The 6,111-nt window shown below is 41.5% G+C and overlaps 1 protein-coding gene across 1 annotated transcript in view; it reads left to right on the top strand.

Moving 5' to 3' along the window:
- The first annotated feature begins 549 nt into the window (after window positions 1–549).
- Window positions 550–6,111, top strand: part of GIN1 (gypsy retrotransposon integrase 1) — a 33,739-nt gene continuing 28,177 nt past the window's right edge. The window contains exon 1 of the mRNA XM_068981183.1: window positions 550–594. The gene's annotated coding sequence lies outside the window, so the exon portion shown is untranslated. The remainder of the gene's footprint in view (window positions 595–6,111) is intronic.

Genomic DNA, 6,111 nt, shown 5'->3' with positions numbered 1-6,111 from the left:
CGGCAGCCAGAGGTTTCAAACAGCTGCCCTGCGGCGGCCGCAAACCTCTGGGGACGACGCTCCGCATCTCCATTCTCCACGGTTCTCCATTCTCCTCAGTTCTCGTCCCCCCCCCCCAGCCCCCCGCACCTGCCACGGCTGCGGTCGTCACGGGAACTGCAGGAGATGTCCGAGTCCATTCAGGGACTCCATTCCCCCCCTTAATCCCGGGGGAGCGGAGGTTGGGGGGCGGTCAGGATTGAGGCGCCCGTCAAAGACTCCAGCTGCTGGCAGGAACGTGGGTCCTCTCTCCTCAGCAGCACCTGAAAGGCCCACAAAAGAGGTACCAAAGGTACTACCGCAGCTCGCGAAGCCCGATCACGCCTCTTCCCCTCCCCCTCCGGGTCTCACACAGAAACCTCCCCGGGCGGAATGATTTCCGGCGAGAGCCGAACGGTCCGCGCCTAACCTTTTCTGACCGCGGCTCCGAGACACCCGCCCCCGGCAGAAACACGCCCCCTGTAAACCACCACGCGGATAGTTCCGCTTCCGGCAGCACCACATAAGTCGCGAGAGGAGGCTTAAGTCTTGACGGTAGCCTTTTGGACCACTTCGGTGAGTGGTCGTTTTAGTATACTCTCACAGCTGCTGATCATTTTAAACTGAGGCGTGACCTGACTAATTTCAAAGCTGGGAGAGGCGACCGGTTTAAAGGGTTTAATTGGCTTTGTGAAGATTGCGCAGGCGCCGTTGGGGCGGGAGGGCCCTGTTTGCGGCGTTACGCCGCCGCCTCCCGCCGAGCGGCCAGGGGGCGAGTTCCGTTGTCGGGCTGAGGGAGGCTCCTATCCAAGATAAAATTATTGGAGGAATTAAGTAATAATTATTAACAGTATTCGCTGGTTTCATTTAATGTTTTACCAGGGACAAAGTGTGAAAAAAAAAAAAAAACCTAATTGAACCCTGAGTTTTACTTAACGGGTCATTTTCTTGCTTACGCTAAATTTAGCTGGACCTTGCCCCTAAGAGTTAGTTAACAAGTAATCAGAATGCTCTGGAAATGCTCAAAGTGGCGTCTGAAACAGAGCAAACTCGGAAGTTGAGTGTGGCATTTGGCTGAAAGGAAAGGATTCTCCTCCGCTCCCCTTACTTTATCCTGTTTGTCATTTCATCAGGTATTTCCCTTTTTTGCCCCAGATCAAAAATCGGGGAGAGCAATGCGAGCTTACAAGAGAATCTTGTCCTTTTGTTTTAAAAGAAAATTACACCTCTGTGGGTTTTCTTTTAAATTAGTATGTCAGAACCAAAATGGAAAAATAGTTTTTTTAAAAATTCATTTTTCACACGTGGCTCATTTGCATATGGAGATTAAGGCGTTTTTAAGTGAAATTTGCACGCTGAAGCTAAGCAGGTTATAGGGAAGTGTCTTGTGTAATTGGATTTCCCAGTCGTCTTCGTTAAAATTGTGCTCTTCCAATTTTTCGTAGATTAAAATAGAGTAATGCAGGAATAAAATTAATGATCCTTAGTAAAATGCTCATTGAAATATTACAGATTTTAAGTTTTAAAGTTGAAACTCGTGCATATTATAACCTTTTAGAGGCTTAAATTAGGTGGTCCTGCTGGGTTTTGCCCTAGGTGAAACACAGTTAAATCCTAATTTTATTTAAAGTGGTACTTAACTGCTTTTGTTGCTCACAAGATAAAGTTACTAAAGGAATTAAGTAATAAGTATTTACACTTAAAAGAAGTATTCACTGGTTTCATCAAATGGAGTAGCCATCATGGTCAATAAAAGAGTGCCAAATGGAGTACTTGGATGCAATCTCAAAAATGAGAGAATGATCTCTGTTCATCTCCAAGGCAAACCATTCAATATCACAGTTATCCAAGTCTATGCCCCAACCAGTAACACTGAAGAAACTGAAGTTGAACGGTTTTATGAAGACCTACAAGACCTTTTAGAACTAACACCCCCAAAAGATGTCCTTTTCATTCGAGGGGACTGGAATGCAAAAGTAGGAAGTCAAGAAACACCTGGAGTAACAGGCAAATTTGGCCTTGGAATGCGGAATGAAGCAGGGCAAAGACTAATAGAGTTTTGCCAAGAAAATGCACTGGTCAAAGCAAACACCCTCTTCCAACAACACAAGAGAAGACTCTACACATCACCAGATGATCAATGCCGAAATCAGATTGATTATATTCTTTGCAGCCAAAGATGGAGAAGCTCTATACAGTCAACAAAAATAAGACCAGGAGCTGACTGTGGCTCAGATCATGAACTCCTTATTACCAAATTCAGACTCAAATTGAAGAAAGTAGGGAAAACCGCTAGAGCATTCAGGTATGACCTAAATCAAATCCCTTATGACTATATGGTGGAAGTGAGAAATAGATTTAAGGGCCTAGATCTGATAGATAGAGTGCCTGATGAGCTATGGAATGAGGTTCGTGACACTGTACGGGAGACAGAGATCAAGACCATCCCCATGGAAAAGAAATGCAAAAAAGCAAAATGGCTGTCTGGGGAGGCCTTACAAATAGCTGTGAAAAGAAGAGAAGCGAAAAGTAAAGGAGAAAAGGAAAGATCTAAGCATCTGAATGCAGAGTTCCAGAGAATAGCAAGAAGAGATAAGAAAGCCTTCAGTGATCAATGCAAAGAAATAGAAGAAAAGAACAGAATGGGAAAGACTAGAGATCTCTTCAAGAAAATTAGAGATACCAAGGGAAGATTTCATGCAAAGATGGGTTTGATAAACGACAGAAATGGTCTGGACCTAACAGAAGCAGAAGATATTAAGAAGAGGTGGCAAGAATACATGGAAGAACTGTACAAAAAAGATCTTCACAACCCAGATAATCATGATGATGTGATCACTAATCTAGAGCCAGACATCTTGGAAAGTGAAGTCAAGTGGGCCTTAGAAAGCATCACTACGAACAAAACTAGTGGAGGTGATGGAATTCTAATTGAGCTGTTTTAAATCCTGAAAGATGATGCTGTGAAAGTGCTGCACTCAATATGCCAGCAAATTTGGAAAACTCAGCAGTGGCCACAGGACTGGAGAAGGTCAATTTTCATTCCAATCCCAAAGAAAGGCAATGCAAAAGAATGCTCAAACTACCGCACAATTGCACACATCTCACACGCTAGTGAATTAATCCTCAAAGTTCTCCAAGCCAGGCTTCAGCAATATGTGAACCGTGAACTCCCTGATGTTCAAACTGGTTTTAGAAAAGGCATAGGAACCAGAGATCAAATTGCCAACATCCACTGGATCATGGAAAAAGCAAGAGAGTTCCAGAAAAACCTCTATTTCTGCTTTATTGAGTATGCCAAAGCCTTTGACTGTGTGGATCACAATAAACTGTGGACAATTCTGAAAGAGATGGGAATACCAGACCACCTGACCTGCCTCTTGAGAAATCTGTATGCAGGTCAGGAAGCAACAGTTAGAACTGGACATGGAACAACAACAGACTGGTTCCAAATAGGAAAAGGAGTACGTCAAGGCTGTATATTGTCACCCTGCTTATTTAACTTATATGCAGAGTACATCGTGAGAAATGCTGGGCTGGAAGAAACACAGCTGGAATCAAGATTGCCAGAAGAAATATCAATAACCTCAGATATGCAGATGACACCTTATGGCAGAAAGTGAAGAGGAACTAAAAAGCCTCTCGATGAAAGTGAAAGAGGAGAGTGAAAAAGTTGGCTAAAGCTCAACATTCAGAAAACGAAGATCATGGCATCTGGTCGTATCACATCATCGGAAATAGATGGGGAAATAGTAGAAACAGTGTCAGACTTTTTTTTTTTTGGCTCCAAAATCACTGCAGATGGTGACTGCAGCCATGAAATTAAAAGATGCTTACTCCTTGGAAGAAAAGTTATGGCCAACCTAGATAGCATATTCAAAATCAGAGATATTACTTTGCCGACTAAGGTCCATCTCGTCAAGGCTATGGTTTTTCCTGTGGTCATGTATGGATGTAAGAGTTGGACTGTGAATAACGCTGAGCACCAAAAAATTGATGCTTTTGAACTGTGGTGTTGGAGAAGAGTCTTGAGAGTCCCTTGGACTGCAAGGAGATCCAACCAGTCCATTTGGAAGGAGATCAGCCCTGGGATTTCTTTGGAAGGAATGATGCTAAAGCTGAAGCTCCAGTACCTTGGCCACCTCATGCGAAGAGTTGACTCATTGGAAAAGACTCTGATGCTGGGAGGGATTGGGGGCAGGAGGAGAAGGGGACGACCGAGGATGAGATGGCTGGATGGCATCTCGGACTCAATGGATGCGAGTCTGAGTGAATTCTGGGAGTTGGTGATGGACAGGGAGGCCTGGCGTGCTGCGATTCATGGGGTCATGAACAGTCGGACACGACTGATCGACTGAACTGAACTGAGGGACAAAGTGTAAAATATAATCAGATTTGACCCTGACAGTTCATCAATTAGCAATTGTAATCAGCTTTATTGCCTTTTCTTACTCCTAGGTATTTCAACACACAAGCAATTATTTGTCAAAGAATTCTTGAAAATATGAGCATATCCATAAAAAAGAAAATGAAGACGATGTAAGATTTATGTTATCTTCATCTTTAGAACTCAAGCCACCTAATTCTCCCTTGTAAATGATTTCTTTCCTTAATAATATTTGCAAATAGACATTTTGTTTATATTTGCTCTGAGTATTACAGCTTAAAGCCATTTTCTCAAATTAACTGCTGGGATGGTTTCTAGGGACCAAGTAGTGAATGTACTTTTGAGAAGGGAAAAATTATTAGTTCTTTTAAGTTTCACCAATAAATAAATAGCAAACACGTGCAGGAAACTTTTAGCCTTCCACTTGGACTTCCTTGGTGACTCAGACGGTAAAGAATCTACCTGCAATGCAGGAGACCCGGGTTCCATTCTTGGGTTGGGAAGAACTGGAGAAGGGAATAGCTACCCACTCCGGTATTTTGCTGGGAGAATCCCGTGGACAGAGGACACTGGTAGGCTACAGTCCATGACGTTGCAAAGAGTTGGACACGACTGAGTGACTAACACTGTCACTTAAAAGGCTATACTTTTTGTGAACTGATTTTTCTTTGTTATGCATTTCTGTTTCTTGTCCTCTGTCTTTACTGACAGAACAGTATTAAGTATTATGGCTGATAAATACTTAAACATTTTAACAATAATTATATATTGCTTTACCATATGCAAAGAGCGTTTCAAATCCATTATCTCATTGATCTTTATAATTGTGAAAAAGAAAGGATAAGTAATATTTCCGTTTTGTCAAACATGGATACTGAGACTTAGGTAACTGTTGCATGCTAGAAATTTTGACTCCTAAAAGCCTTGCCTTTTTAGATAGGCCCTTTCTGAAGTGAAGTAATTGTCACCTATGAAACGTGTGCTCTTTTTATATTCAATGCTACCTCTCCTGTCAGGAAATGCAAGTAATTCTTGTTCATTTATAAATAGTTGAATAGCCACTGTGTCCCTATAAAAGTCATTTTATAGCTTTCTTAACAGAAGCCTGAACCAAGTATCAATATTATGAAAGCTGAGGATGAGAAATAATTAAATTAGTGGGGAGGGGTGTTGAGGTTGGAAAAACATGAAATTTGAAACAACAGAGACCAAGATTTAAATGTCAATGGATGGGCTCCCTTTATTGCCTTGAGGAAAGTGGATAATCTCTCTGAAGCTCCATTTTTTAATCTCTAAAATGTATGCAAAATTACTGCCTACCCCTTAGGATGTTGTGAGGACCTTCACAGTATAGTACCATATACATGTTTACAGCTGTTATTAAAATTTGCGTTTGTAGATATTTTTAAAAATTAATTTTAAAAAATTGTTTCCCATCTGTAGTTTTGGCTTTTCTAGATGTCATAAAAAGAGTAGCATGTAGTATGTTTGTAGCCTTTTGTGTCTGGGTTTCACTTAGTACAATAATTTTGAGATTCGTCCCTATTAAATATATTTGTAGTTCCTTTTTGCTGAGGGGTATTCTACTCTGTGGATCTACCACAATTTGTTTATCCATTCACTTGTTGATGAACATTTAGATTGTTTTTAGGTTTTGGCTGTTATGAATAAACATTCTAGAAACATTCACATACAGATTTTTGTGT

This window comes from Capricornis sumatraensis, chromosome 9, assembly GCF_032405125.1.
Source record: "Capricornis sumatraensis isolate serow.1 chromosome 9, serow.2, whole genome shotgun sequence".
Taxonomy (NCBI): Eukaryota; Metazoa; Chordata; class Mammalia; order Artiodactyla; family Bovidae; genus Capricornis; species Capricornis sumatraensis.
This window is presented reverse-complemented; position numbering and strand designations above follow the sequence as displayed.